Below are 16,336 nucleotides of genomic sequence, written 5' to 3' on the forward strand. Positions count from 1 at the left end.
TCAAAGATTCACCTATTTTTTATGAACATACGTCTAAAATTTCAAGTAATTTGGATTTATAGAAAAAAAAATTAAAATTCAAACACGGACAGACATCTGTGACCGTCTGATCAGCCGAGATCCAATATGACCATTGGGCTCATATGAACTCATATGTTTGTATGAGCTAGTGGGCTAATTCCATCTTTTTATATATATATATATATATATATATATATATATATATATATATAGTAAACCTTACAATAGCATGGTAACTACAATGAATAATAATATAGGTGGAATGAGAGTCGTCAAATCTTCATCATGTGGTTCAGAATGCATATCACTATATAAATTGTAATATTTTTTCTAGAAATCGGATCATAATGAAATTTTAGATGTATGTACTAAAAATAGGCCACACAATTAAAAAAAATATAAAAGAAATATTTCTCAAAATATAAAATGACTTAAATACCCCTGTAAAATGATAGGGGTAATTTAATCATTTTAAATTCTTGAAAATAATGTTTTTATATTTTTATATGGTGCGCAATAGGGTTAGGTATATACACCTAGAATTTCATCTTAATTATATATAAAAAATTAAAATTAAAATAGTGATATGTATTTGAACTACTCGATGAAGATCGGACGGCTGGGATCCCACTTATACTACTATTCATTATAGTTGCCCACCTACTGTTAGAATTTTCCATATATATATATATATATATATAGGGTGTAGTTCCTATAGAACCGAGGCTCTAAACAATCAAATTAGAGCCCACCTTCAAATAGTGTCGAGAAATATGATTTCAATACTGGAAAGTTTTGTGATAGCCTTAAATTATATTTTTATCTTTAGTTATAAAATTTGCAGCTTCAAAAATAGTGTAGATAGAGCACATTTATAAAAACTTGAAAATCTTGAGAATTGAGGTCCAAAAATGTGTTACAAGATACACTACTTCCAAACAAATCCATTTTTTTCTCATGTTCATGCATCTTGATATCGAGATGGTCAATTTGATGTTATTTGGGCATCAAAACAACTTCTTCTAGTGAAAGTTTTGAGGTAGGCTCTAATTTGATTGTTTAGAGCCTAGGTTCTATATAAACTTTATATATGTACATATATAATTTAACAAATACTTGGCAGCTATAATGAATAGTACTATAGATGGAATTCCATCCGTCAAGTCTTCAGTCTTCATTACGTGGCTCAAAATACAGATCACTATTTGAATTTTAATCTTTTTTCTAAAAATTGGATCGCAATGAAGTTTTGGATGAGTCCTAAAAAATAGGGTGCACAGTAAAAAAATATAAACAAATATTTTCAAAATACAATAGTGATATGTATTTTAAACCACCCGATGAAGAACGATGGGATTCCACCTATATTACTATTCATGATTCATGATTAAAAACATATATTTATGATATTCATAAACAAATCGTAATTACTTTGTTATTACTTTATTAGTAATATCTTATAACTACTAAAGGTATCATCCGGTTAAATTGGTTTATTAATTCTTTTTATTTTTAATTGTAAATTTAATATATAGCTATATATAATATCACATGTAGTAAAAAAAATTGTAAATTTTGAAAGAAATATTAAAAATTAACATGCTTTTGGTATTCCATTTTGTAGAAGATATCCTTTTTATTAACTACTTGATTTTTGTGTGATTAGATCATGCTTTGAATGTGAATGGCGCGCTTTATTCCAAATACCATTTCAACTTAATTTTTCAAATTTTAGAGTTCAAAATCATCCTAAAAAAATAATTGTAGATTTCAAGACCCCTTTGAACTTTGATGAGAGGTACCTTTCAAATTAGAATATTGGGATTTTTTTAGTGTTCAAGATCCATTTGAACTTGGATAAGAGGTACTTTTGAAATTAGAAAAGTGGCAGAGAGTTAAAAGATTCAACAACTTGCTATTAATTTTAACTTTAACTTGGAAAATTGAAGGAGACCAGTGGTAACTTGAAACATTGGAGGAGACTAATGGTAAGTATACTATCGTTGAAATATATTATCACACAAAAGTATCTCCCATTTCTCTCGCATGTCGTTAAAAAAGTCCACCTCTATTTAATCCCAGATTAAGTGCATTGCATATTGTTCATTTAAATAATCATATATATATATATATATATATATATATATATATAAAGATGAGATTAGCCCAGTAGCTCATTTGAACATATGAGCCCAATGGCTCAGATATAATCTAGGCCGATCTGACGATCATAGATGTCTGTAGTTTTTAAATTTTATTTTATTTTCTACAGATCCAAATCACTTGAAATTTTAGGTGTGTGTTCTTCTCATCAAGACGCACCTAATAAAAGTATATAAAAAAATTATTCCCAAAAGAACAAAGACAAAAATACCTCAATACATTTTTAGGGTATTTTGGTGAATTTATTTCATGTAAAATATTTTTTTGATATTTTTCAAAGATTCATCTATTTTTTATGAACATACGTCTAAAATTTCAAGTGATTTGAATTTTTATAAAAAAAAACTAAAATTCAGATACTACTGGACATCAGTGATCGGCCCAGATTCAATCTGGAACGTTGGGCTCATATGAGCTAGTGGGCTAATCCCATCTTTATATATATATATATATATATATATATATATATATATATATATATATATATGAAAAGTCTTTCCAACGCCTATAGGCAAAAATGAACAGTGATTTCGTCTACCCTCATCACCGTCCAAAGTTCATCGCATGGTCACGATTGTTCAGTAGTGTTTCATTTTTCATTTTTTTTTTACAAATCGGAATGAACTGAAATTTGGAGCGTGTGTACATCTTATTGAGGCGTACCTAATAAAAATATAAAAAAAATAATTCACAAAAAAGACCAAAATACACCTGAAACGTTTTGGGGGTATTTGGTCAATTTTTTTCATGTAAAATATTTTTTTCATAGATTCACCTATTTTTTATGAACGCAAACTCCAAATTTTAAGTCATTTCGATTTGTATAAATATATTTTGTTATCATGAAACGAACACATAAATTTGCATATTGCTAATTTTTCTTGACTATTGCATGTATATATCGAAGTATGCAAACTTATTTCAAAGTATGCACACTGCTTACTAAGTACTAATCCTCGATAAAGCTGAATGTAAAGTGTTTTGACTGTTTTGTGTGTCCAATTTTTTCAAGATACATTATTAGATTCTAAGTAAATATGCATTGGGTTCATTAAATTGTATGTTGATTTAATGAGGAAGTTCTTAAGATCAAGAATACGTTAAATTCTAATATGTATAATACGACCAGAAAATAACCAAACTTGGACGGTTTGAATTTTGTTGCGGGTATGGAGATAAAAGTAGGAATAAAATCAGCGATCACATGTAATGCATGGGACTTGGACCTGTCTGTAAAACAGTTTGAATTTAGTTGTGGGGATGGAGATAAAAGTAGGAATAAAATAAGCGATCATATGTAATGCACGGGACCTGACCTGGACCCCGACTCAAACCTTCACCGACCTAAAAATAAAAATAAATAAATAAATAAATAAATAAATATATATATATATATATATATATATATATATATATATATATATATATATATATATATATATATATATATATATATATATATATATATATATATATATATATATATATATAGGGCAATGATTTCATGCAACCGTTGTATGATAATATAATGCAACAATCCTAAAAACCCATCTTATGGCCATTTGTTTGATCTAATTTTGAAATATACACTCTTTTCATTCTAATGAACGATCACAAAAAAATAAAAAATTGAAAGGACAATTTAGAAAGTATTTTTTTAGCCTAACATAGGCCGTTCATTTGGTGAGATGCTTAGATGTAGGCTTTACAAGGACTTTTTCATTTCCAATTTTTAGTTTATAAATGCTAAGATCTTGAAATTCACAAAATGAATGGTCTAATTCGTTTTTGGAGGGAACTCATTTTGACCATATCTAGGGTTCAAATATAACTTTTTTTTTTGGTGGGAGGGGGGGAGAGGGGGAATGATTATTGAGATGAAGAGAGTGTGTGTGCAAAATTTAGGGTCATACAAATACCACAAACATAGTTTTCTAGAAGTGTCGTTGCATCATACTATTGCATTGGATCATTGCTCATATATATATATAGGAAAAGGCTTATGTGAATCAATGGGCTCATAAGAAAAAATGAGCCCAATGGCCCAGATTGAATTTCCGATCTAATGATCATGGATGTCCGATAGTGTTTGAATATTATTATTTTTTCTACAAATCCAAATCAATTGAAATTTTAGAAGTATATTGATAAAAAATATCTGAATATTCAAAATTATTAAAAAATATTTTACATGAAAAAATGACTAAAATACCCTTATAAAGTTTTGGAGGTATTTTGGTTATTTTTAATTTATTGAATTATTATTTTTTATATTTTTATTAGGTACGGATGAGAAGAACATACATCTAAAATTTTTAAGTGATTTAGATTTGTAGAAAAAAAAACTAAAATTTAAATACTCTCGGCCGTCATATCGGCCCAGATTCAATCTGGGCCATTGGGCTTATACTATTCCGTGAGCTAGTAGGTTCACCTTAACATCTTCCATATATATATATATATATATATATATATATATATATATATATATATATATATATATATATATATATATATATATATATATATATATATTTCAAATAATATAACTAAAATATTATTTATGTTTACTTAAATAGTATTTAAATATTTCATTCTACGTAGTTGGTTTTCACTCAAATCGTTATTTTTTTGTGCTTCAAGATGAACTTAGAGGGAGACAGAGAGTATCATGAAACTAAATCATAAATCAAAATGAGATGTAATACACTATGAAACTAAACCGAAAACCATAAAACTAAATAAAAAACCAAGAAAGTCAATAAAAAAAAATGTACCTGAAAATGCAGCAAGCAGAGAAAGTAAACCAAGAGAGAATCATAACTAAATACACGGAAGAGAGATTAGGAACTCAGCCTAGCTATGAAAGAATGTGTTTGTATGTTTTTGGCTTTTCACTTTTTTTTAAAAATAATTTCATCATCATCTGTTTTTTTTTCAATTAAATTGGGTCGGCTTTTAAAAAAAATTTATGTATTTTTAATTATATCATGTAGGTTTGCAGTTGGTACTCAAGTTAATAAAGTTTTCCGCATGTTTTTAATACTGCTTGACTTTAATTTCATATAGTCCTACTGTTGATTTTTTTTTTTTGAAACGATTTCCAAAATTTTATTTTTCAAATAAAAAAAGATGCTGCCATCCTCAATTTTTATCTTTCACATTTTATAAATTTTTATTTCCTTAGTTTTCTCATTCCAAATAAAAAAGAATGTTGTCATCTTCAATTTTTTATCTTCAATTTTCACACTTTATCAAAAACTTTATTCCCTTAAATATCTGTTTCCAAATAAAAAGGATGCTTCCATCTTCAATTTTTTATTTAAAAGGTAACACTTTATTTTAAAAATTAATAATACTACTAAAGATGCACATATTTTATGAAAAATATTTTATTTTGTGAGAAAGAGCTTATTCCTACTTCACTGTCTACCCCTTAACTATGGCTTATTAAGAATAGGCTCTTTTTCTATTGTTTCCGATTTGGTTTTGTCAACCCCCTTAGTATACACTCTTCAATTTTTTATTGTATTAGAATTTTGATTTGGTTCACAATTGGAATAGTACTCAATTTTTATTGTATTAGAATTTTGATTTGATTCACGATTGGAATAGGATTGGATGGGAGGGAGAGAAGGATTAGTTTGGAGGGAGAGAAGCCGTTAACTATGGCTTATTAGGAATAGGTTCTTTTTCTATTGTTTCTGATTTGGTTGTATGAATCTTCAATTTTTATTGTATTATAATTTTGATTTGGTTTACAATTGGATCAGGATTATGTTGGAGTATATGAAAAGAAAAGAACCCAAAACTCTGAGGATCGGTGGTGTTGTGAGACTGAAGATCGGAGAGTGGAGATTTTCTTGAACAATGAAAACGTTCTGTATTGTGTGTACGTCTCCATGGCCATGAAAGACCTAGTTATAAAAGATGGATGACGTTGTTATCCAACGTTCGACTTTCTAAAACTCTAAGAAATGTGGCCATGTAATATGTAACTTTCTCCGTAAAACTCTGAGAACGTGGCCATGTAATCCGGGACTTTCTCTTTCTCTTAAAACTCTAAGAAAAGTGGTCATGTAATCCGGGACTTTCTTCTTAAAACTTTTAAAAAAGTAGCCATGTAATCCGGGACTTTCTCTCTTTAAGAAAGCCTCTATCTTTGAGTGATAAGCATTAAATTATAAGAGAGAGTTCTCCTATAAGAAAACCTCATCTTTTAATGATAAGCATTAAATTATAAGAGAGAGAAAAAGTTTAAATGTTTTTCCTCTCATGACTAAGACATCAAAAATATCACATTTGGGAGTTCTTGACTTAAATATTTAGCTACAAGCGTTGATAATATTCCTCCACTCAATCCCTTTGTCAAAAGGTCTACAATCATATCTGAAGATCGTAAATAACTTACAGTTAGTTTATTCTCTTCAATAATATCATAAATATAATGATAATCAATTTCAATGTGCTTACCCTTAGAACTATAAGCTTCATTTATAATTGATGAAATAGCAGTCTGAATATCACAAAACATTTTAACAGGTTCGTCGGCTATATCAAGCTTCGTATCATTTATGAAACGTATAATCCAGACGGCATAAGTTGTAGAAATGCTATAAGTAGTATATTCGGCTTCCATAGTATTCCATAGTATACCAAGCTACAACCTTGTTTCTTGGTAGACCAAGAATACAAATCCTGAGGTTGATTGATTTTCTATCTTCTGGGTGGCCTGCAAAATCTGCATCAGAGTACCTAGTAACCTCTAAATTGTTAGTTTGGAAGCACAACTTGTAATTTTTAGTTTTCTAAATACATCTAAGTATCTTTTTTAGGGCTTGCCATCCCAATATTATTCTAAAATCTATTTACAACACAACATGGCATAGTATAATTTATGCATCTTACGGCTTGAGCATATGGAATTCTTTTCATTTCAGCTTTGTCACTATCATTTAATAGACACATTTTTTTTGACAATTTCAACCCTTTACAAAGGGGTATATCTATGGGCTTGCAATTTTTCACCGCAAATCTCCTTAAAATACTTTCTAAATAATTTTCTTGAGATAAATATAGAAGTCTCAAACTTCTATCTCTTGTTATTTTAATGCCTAATACATATGAGGCTTCTCCATATCTTTCATCTCAAAATGGGAACTTAGTCATGATTTTGTATGGTTAATCATGCCAATATCATTACCGGTATCAAAATATCATCTACATATAGTGATAATATAACAAAATTGCTCCCACTATTCCAAACAAATACATAATAGTCTAACATATTCGTTATATAACCAATTTCAATGATTGTATTATGAAAAGTAAAATACCATTGCCTAGAAGATTGTTTTAGACCATATAAATATTTCTTAAGTTTATTTATTTTGTCTTCCTGGTCTTTAATTACATATCCTTCTGTTTGTTTCATATATATATATATATATATATATATATATATATATATATCTTCTTTTAATTCTCCATTTAATAAAGTTGTTTTGACATCCATATGAAATAATTTTAAATTATAATATGCAACTAGTGCTAGGATGATCCTAATATATGCAAATTTTACTACAGGAGAATAAGTCTCTATATTGTCTATACACTCCCTTTGGATAAATTCTTTAGCTATCAACTTAGCTTTATATTTATCAATGGATTCATTTGCATTAAGTTTTTTCTTTATGACCCATTTGCAACTAATGACTTTTCTATCTTTAGCGAGGTCAACCGACTCCCAACTTGATTTCTTTTAATATAATCAAGTTCATCATCCCTGGCTTGAGTCCATTCCGCTGAGTCATGTGAGCTAATAGCTCCACTATAGCTTTGAGGTTCATCTATTGAATTGTAACAATCCTAAAATTTCAAAAAAAAAAAAAAAAAAAAAGGAGAAAAGATGCTTTTAAATAGGTGAAGGTCTGTTTGAGTATGATGGTCCTTGGGGACCATCACTATTTTCAAAAGTTTTTACTTGGTTAAACTTTTGCTTGCTGCTTTTGCCTGCTGCTTTTGCCTGCTTTTGCTTGCTGCTGCTTTTGCCTGCTGCTGCTTGCTGCTTGCCACGTCCTTTAGTGGACGTGGTTTTCGTATGTTAAAAGCAGACTCTTAACGCGACACCGCAGGTATGAGGTAGAGCGTAATAAAATAATATAATAATACATTATAAGAATTTAAATAGGGGAGGTGAGCACTCCCATCCTAGAAAATTTTGAGATCTCTCTCTCTCTGGTCGAAACACAGTGAACTCCTCTCTCGAACCGAATTTTTATCGGAAGCTTCCTCTCAAATATTTGTAAGTAAGTGACATCGTCTTTTTGAAAAATAGTCTATTTTTAATAAATAGTGATATTTCCGTCTAGGATCTTTATTTTATCAGTTTTATGTGTAAGTGACCTCATTGTCTCGAAAAATAATCCATTCTTTTTAAAAATAAAATGAAATAATTATTTCTACTTATTATCATGAAGTTTAGGTGCGATAAATTTTATGCGCACACGATCTCATTATCTTGAAAAATAATCTTTTTTAATAAAAATTGTGATATTTTATCTATGTTAAAAATTTTAAATGCTGTAAATTCTTAGAAAAATAAATTTATTTATTAGAAATAAATGTTATATTTCTGCTTTTAGTAAAATTGTGATATTTCTTTCTACTGTTTTGAATATTTAGACATTGTAAAATTCATGTGCAAATGACTGCCTTATTATTTAAAAAAATTGACATTTTTGCAATTGATTATAGTATTGTTGTGAAATGTTTATTTGTGGATTGATATCCCATAAATTGTGATAATTCTGTATTTTTGAATTTTTATAAGAGTTTTTCTATGCATATTAAATTGGCAATTATGCTAGAATGCCTTTGCAAACTGTTACCTTTCTAAATTTGAGCCCAAAATATTTGAATGGCTATTTTTTAAATGTTATAGAGAGTGACTGTTATTAATGGTTTAAGTGAAATTCATATTAATGATTTCAGTGATATGTTGAATACATGATATTGCTGCTTTCGAATGTTTAAAGAGATTTAGAAATAATTTAAGTATGCAAGTGGACTCATCCGGTTCGCCGGTGAGGTATAAGTGGACCTATCTGGGACGCCGGTAGGGATTAAGTGGACTCATCCGGTACGCCGGTGAGGTATAAGTAGACCTGCAGGGATTAAGTGGACCTATCTGGGACGCCGATAGGGATTAAGTGGACCTATCAGGACGCTGATGCGGTATATAGGTGACCTACTTGGGACGCCAGTAGGGTATTTTGTGAAATCCTTTGAATTATGTACTGCCGTTAAAAGTGTTATAAGCATTTCAATTACTCGAATTATACTTAATTATGCATTTATTGAAAGTGAAACTGTTGATGCATTTCTGTTAATAGATCTCATTTTGGAAAATATTGATATCTTTCAATCATGATTATTTTTAGGATTATGATGATCACTTACTGAGTAGCCAAACTCATCAAACTATGGTTAACATTTTTTCAGGATAACTGCGGATTCATTTTGAGTGCTAGTCAAGATCAACTTTGGAAGATACTGTTGTTCTGCTAGCTTTCTTTATTTACTTTGTAAGACCTCGCTACTGTAAATTTGTCCTATCAATAGATATATATATGTTTTGTCTGTCACATCTCAGGAATAACAGTATTGTAAATTCTTGGGGTGTGACATGAATCCTCACTCATTGAAGAATAATTATCTTCATTTATAAATACATAAAAATCTTCTAAAGTCATAGGTAGAGCTCTAATTCTTTTAGGCCTGTTTGATATACTTGTTTGAATTGAATCATTCTCACCAAATGTAGATGGAGTTTGAGAAACAAGGCCTTCCAGATCCTTATCTTTATCAATTTCATGTAAGTCAACATTTAGGGAGGTCAACGAACTCCCAAACTTGATTTTTTTTAATAGAATCAAGTTCATCATCCCTGGTTTGAGTCCATTTAGCTGAGTCATGTGAGCTAATAGCTCCACTGTAGCTTTGAGGTTCATCTATTGAATCCTCACTCATTGAAGAATAATTATCTTTATTTATAAATGCATAAAAATCTTCTAAAGTCGTAGGTGGGGCTCTAGTTCTTTTAGGCCTGTTTGGTATATTTGTTTGAATTGAATCATTCTCACCAAATATAGATGGAGTTTGAGAAACAAGGTCTTCCAGATCCTGCATCTTTATCAATTTCATGTAAGTCAACATGCTTATTTAAAATATTTTCATCATCTATATTTTTTAAGAAATAAGCGTCATGACTCTCTATTAATGATCTAGTATTATAGTTATAGAATTTATACCCTTATTTAAAAGAGCATTTTATAGTTTTACTTTGTAATTTATCTCTATTTTGTGGTAGTATAAGCACATGTGCCCAAGAACCCCAAACTTTCAAGATAATAAGTTTAGGTTTCCTACTTGTCTATAATTCATATGAGGTCAAGTTCATAGATTTAGTTGGGATATGATTAATAATATACATTGCAGTATTGAGAGCCTCACCCCAAAGATGAGGTGATAAATTTGAATGGCTCATCATGGACCTAACAATATCTATTAGAGTTCTATTTATCCTCTCAACTACACCATTTTGTTGTGGTGTATATGGCATGGTTGTTTGGTGAATTATATCATGCTCCTTACAAAATTCGGTAAATAAGACAGAACAATATTCACCTCTCCTATTTGTTCGAAGAATTTTAATATGTTTACCTAACTGATTTTCTACTTCAGCTTTATATTATTTAAGTGTTTTTAATGCATCTGATTTTTTACTAATTAGGTATACATATACATAACGTGAAAATTCATCTATAAATGTTATGAAATATTTCATACCTCTATATGTTTTTATATTGAATAGGTCACATATATCAAAGTGAATAATACTAAGTAGTTCACTAGACATTTTCCCTTTAGGGAAAGACTTCTCAGTTAATTTTCCAAAAATACATGGCTCGCATGTTTTGAACACATTTTTTCCTAAATTGAGGAGTAAGCCCCCTTTAACCATTTGATTCATTTTATCTTTATTGATATGTCATAATCTTAAGTGCCATAAATATGAATAAAGATAACCAAAAAAAGAGGCATTTGAAACTACCGACACCTAGTACATCACAGTATGTGTCATTTCCCATGTAAATCTGCTGGTTACTGACTGCAATCTCATTCAATTTTGTGAATCCATCATTGGCCTTTAAGATATGACGAGTGGAGGCTGAATCGACCCATCAATTTTATAGATCATGGTCAACAACTATTGATTCTAGGACTACGCAGATCAAGTAATTTCTTTTATTTTGATTATTTCAAACATGGTTGCTATTCTGGTTTCTATTTTTATATTTCAGCTTATGACAATTAAACTTAATGTGTCGAATTTCCTTACAATAAAAATAAGTCTTCTCAAGTTTATTATTTTGATTTTTAAAATTTCTCCCCTTTCCCTTATACCTATTAGTTTCTTGGGGATCTGAGAAGATGAACTTTGGGCAAAGTGGAGTTTATTTGAGCTCTTCCTATTTGAGTTCTTCCTCATTCTTTTCTCAATGTCAATACCGAGATGCATGGGGGTTATCCCTTGCACAAACTAGTTCAATACAATTACAACAGATTTTCAAGATGGAGGGAGACTGTTAAGGACAATCTTATAAAATGGTTCAATACAATTACAACAGATTCCCAAGATGGAGGGAGACTGTTAAGGACAATCGACATTTGCATGTGGTCGGGGACCGGATTCCCGGATGCAGCAAGGTCCTTTGCGAGCACTGTCATTTTATTGACATGCTCGATTATTGAATCTGATTCTTTCATTCTACAAAAATTGTATTTTTCTAATAACAATTACACATGGGTCTCAGAAGTTGTCTCATACTTTTCATATAGGGCACACATCATACTTTGAGCTGTGGTGCGATCCTCAAAGACGCTAATCAAATTATTTTATATAAAGTTCAACATAATAGTCCTAGCTACTTTGTCATCTTATAACTATTTTTCAAGTCGCATTCTGGCTTGACCATTGGCATTATGCTCTAAGACTGGTGGTTATGTTTCTAGGACATAATCTACCATATCTTGGAAAAAAATATATCCATATTTTCTTTTCCTCATAGCAAATTTGTCCCATTGGGTTTTTCAAGTTTGGATAATTCTGACATGACTAGCCTAGATGCCATTTTAAATTTTTAAATAATACTTAAAGGTTCAAAAAATTTAATTGTGTTTAAGAAAAAATTGTCTGCTAGCTAAATCAATAAGTTTTCCGATTCTCGGTGAGCTACAACCTGAAAGAAAATTTTTCTCAAACAGTTTATGTTTGCACAACTGTGACGCAACAAAAAATTAATAAAATAAGGCAACAACTACTTTATGTCAAATTTTGCATAAGAATAATTTTCATAAATATGTGAATATGTCTTAGCACAAGATAGAAAGTCAACAATGATATTTGATATTTCTCAACAAAAATATGGCATTGCTTAATCATAAAAAACATAAAATAAAAAATAAATAAAAATATCACAAAATCAACATCATGAAAAGTTCTAACTTAAAGAGACCAAAGCATAGGATAATTATGCAATGCAATTATAATTATTATGCAAATAAAATATATAGAAAATCCTTAAATTATAAGCCACAAAAAAAAAAAATGCAATTGATATAACAACCTTTACTTGAATAGTTGTTGTGTGCATAACAATTTTCAACAATCCAATAAAAATATGCACTAATTTTCAACAACAAAGAGATGGAAGAAAGAACATGCAAGTCGACTGATTTTTAACAGTGCAAATTTAGATTCTCACTACCCAAAAAACAATGGTCTAAAAAATATATAACAATATGCCAATTAAAAACAAAAACAAGCATGGGTGATCAGCTACCGTGAAGAAATTTTTTTCTTGGGCAGTCTTTATCAATTAGTATTATTATTATTAATTTTATTAGAAAATAGAGGGAAGAATTATTTGCCTTACTTTCTATTACTTACAGTGGGCTCTACGTATATACTGTATCAGCAATATATACTATATCAGCAAAATGATCTTATAGAGAGAGAAAATAACTACGCAATTGTTCCTACTCAAGAGAGAACCTAATAGCGTAGAGAGAACCTAATATTAAGGCGTATGTATCTAAGGCGTATGCTAAGTCAAGATAACTCTTTTGCAACAACATTAAATTTATTTTCTCTCGCTTCCTATTCTTTTGGTGATTCTTCTAACATCTCTATCTCTTTAACTATTATCTAAATTTATTTTCTCTCGCTTCCTATTCTTTTGGTCATTCTTCTAACATCTCTATCTCTTTAACTATTATCTACAAAAGATTAAACAGGGACTTAACTGAGTACACTAGTGTTGGATCACGTAAGCCAAACGCTATGGCAAAGGAATTTAGGGAGAGAGAAAATATTCCAGATCGAACAATACCAGTAAAAACAAATACTGAGTAGCAAATGAGGAGCAATAATATATATATATATATATATTCATACTATTAAATTTAAAGCTAGAAAAAATTTACAGCAAGATATATGTGAATGACAAAGCACAATATCAAAATTACTGTAAGTTAAACTCAGGAAAAATAGGATATAAAATACCAAAAAAACAAAAAAAATTGGGACATGTAGGTTATGAGTCACCACGCTTCCACAACCTGCTCTGATGTCTGCTCTGATACCAATGTTAGAGTACATGGGAAGAAAGAATCCAAAACTCCGAGGATTATTGAGCCCTCCACGTCTCCACAACTTGTTCGGATGTCTGCTATGATACCAATCTTGGAGTATGCGGGAAGAAAAGAATCCAAAACTCATAGGAATATTGACGGCATCGTCAAACTGATGATGGCAAAGTGGAGATTTTTCTCTTCAAAACTTTAAGAAACGTGGCTCTATAATACGGGTGATTATTTTTTCTCCTCAAAACTCTAAAAAACGTGACCTTATAATACTGGTGATTATTTTCTACCCATTAAATAACAATGACTTTTTCTCTCTAAGAAGCCTCGCCTGATAATGATAATCATTAAATTATAAAAAAGAGAAAAATCACACCTTTAAAAGCCCCATAGTCACATACGTAAGAAAATATTCTTGATGGGCCAAAACATTTCCGCTCTATGTGTGCGAGCGAATGTAATAAGCATATCTGATGGGCCTTATCGTAATTCTCCAGCGTTACAGCTCATTCTCCACTAGTAACTCTCTCTCTTTATTCGGCGAATGCAGTAATTCTCTTTGTTCTACCTTACTGTTGCATTCTCTATAGCCTCTTTTGAAGGTTGGAAAGTCTCCGCCGGCCAATATAATAAGTATCTGTGTTCCGCCGGCCAATGTAATAAGTATCTGTGTTCCGCCGGCCAATGTAATAAGTCTCGGTCGATGAATGTAATAAGTCTTGTTCATTTCTTATCCATTTACTCCCTCTTCCGATGGTTGGGAAGTTTTATATGTAATAAGTCTTGTTCATTTCTTATCCATTTACTCTCTCTTCCTATGGTTGGGAAGTTTTATATTTACTAAAAAATTTCTTACTACAAGACTATACTGTCCATTTACTCCCACACGAGCATACCTAACGTAATTATTCCAAAAAGGGAAAAGTTTATATAGAGCCAGGTCTCTAAACAATCAAATTTGAGCCTACCTCAAAAATTTCATTAGAAGAGGTTATTTTAATGCTCAAATATCTTCGAATCGATCATCTTGACATCAAGATGCATGGACATGAGAAAAAAAAATAGATTTCAAGTTTTGAAAATAGTATATTTTGTAACGCATTTTTGGGCCGTCAATCTTTAAGATTTTCAAGTTTTTATACATCGGTCAATCTACACTATTTTTGAAGCTTTAAATTTTATAAATAAATATAAAAATATATTTTAAAATTATTACAAAGATTTTCAATATTGAAACCACATTTCTCGATACTATTTGAAGGTAGGCTCTTTTGATTGTTTAGAGCCTAGGCTCTATACAAACAGCACCCTTTTAAGAACCCAGGAAAGGTAACATCTTCAACCCACATGCTAACCTTAATAAAAAAAATTAATACTAACCTCAATAAAGAAAACTACTTGAACCCATATATTAACATCAATAAAGAAAATTAATACTAACCTCAATAAAGAAAGTTACGAAATGTATTCCATTAAAAAAAAAAGTGAGGTATGGAGATTGAATAGAAGCCATCTAATTTTTGAAGCATGAGATCTAAGGGCTAACAAATTCAAAATTCAAAGTTGTTTCTCTGAAAATAATCATCTAGCCACACTTATGTGATTCTCAAATTTTTATATTAAATAAATCCTCCGTACCATTGAAAATATCCTCTCTACTGCGTCTACTCCCCATGGAACACAATGGAGTTGCTCTTATATGTAGCCCACATATATATAACCTATATATGACCCCACTTCTCAGTGGCCTGACTTAGAGAGACAACTGCAATAGCTCATGACATAATATCAAGGCAAAAACACAATTTATTTTTTAGTTTTTTTTCCTACAAAATATTGTTTTTAATGAAATCCGCAGCGTCCCCTCTTTTTATTGGGCCATACCTAGATGAAAAAAAACATTTCCAATAAAATTAAATGGCCAAAATATCGGTGAAAATTTTAGGAGTATTATGGTAATTCTCCATCATGGTAAACATTATTTTATTTATTTTTTGTTGTGTACTTGCATGTTAGATATATGCATGCTCCTAATTAAGCTTGAAAACGATTTATAGAATAAAAGATAAAGCACTGTGAGCCATTGAATTAAGATTTGAAATCTAATAGTAAACTCTAATTTATTTAGGGAAAGCTTTATATGTGACCCCACATACGTATAACATATATGTGACCGTTTAAGGAAGGCTTTATATTTGACCCCATATATATATATATATATAAAAGGTTATCCCAAGAGATAGTATGACTGTACAACTTTGTGGTCATAGACGTCTGGATAAAGACATGGAAGAGAAAAGGTGAAATCGATAAGTATCCAAGAGCTAAGTGGTGATTTTTTTTTTTTTTTTTTAAAAAAAAATTATTTAGGATTAAATTAATTAAATAGTGAGAATGAAACTCTGATCATGAGGTCAATGTTATGTGGAATGAGAGGACTGAC

The sequence above is a fragment of the Amborella trichopoda genome, chromosome 6 (assembly GCF_054954075.1).
Source record: "Amborella trichopoda isolate Santa Cruz 75 chromosome 6, AtrichopodaSantaCruz75HAP2 v2.0, whole genome shotgun sequence".
NCBI lineage: Eukaryota > Viridiplantae > Streptophyta > Magnoliopsida > Amborellales > Amborellaceae > Amborella > Amborella trichopoda.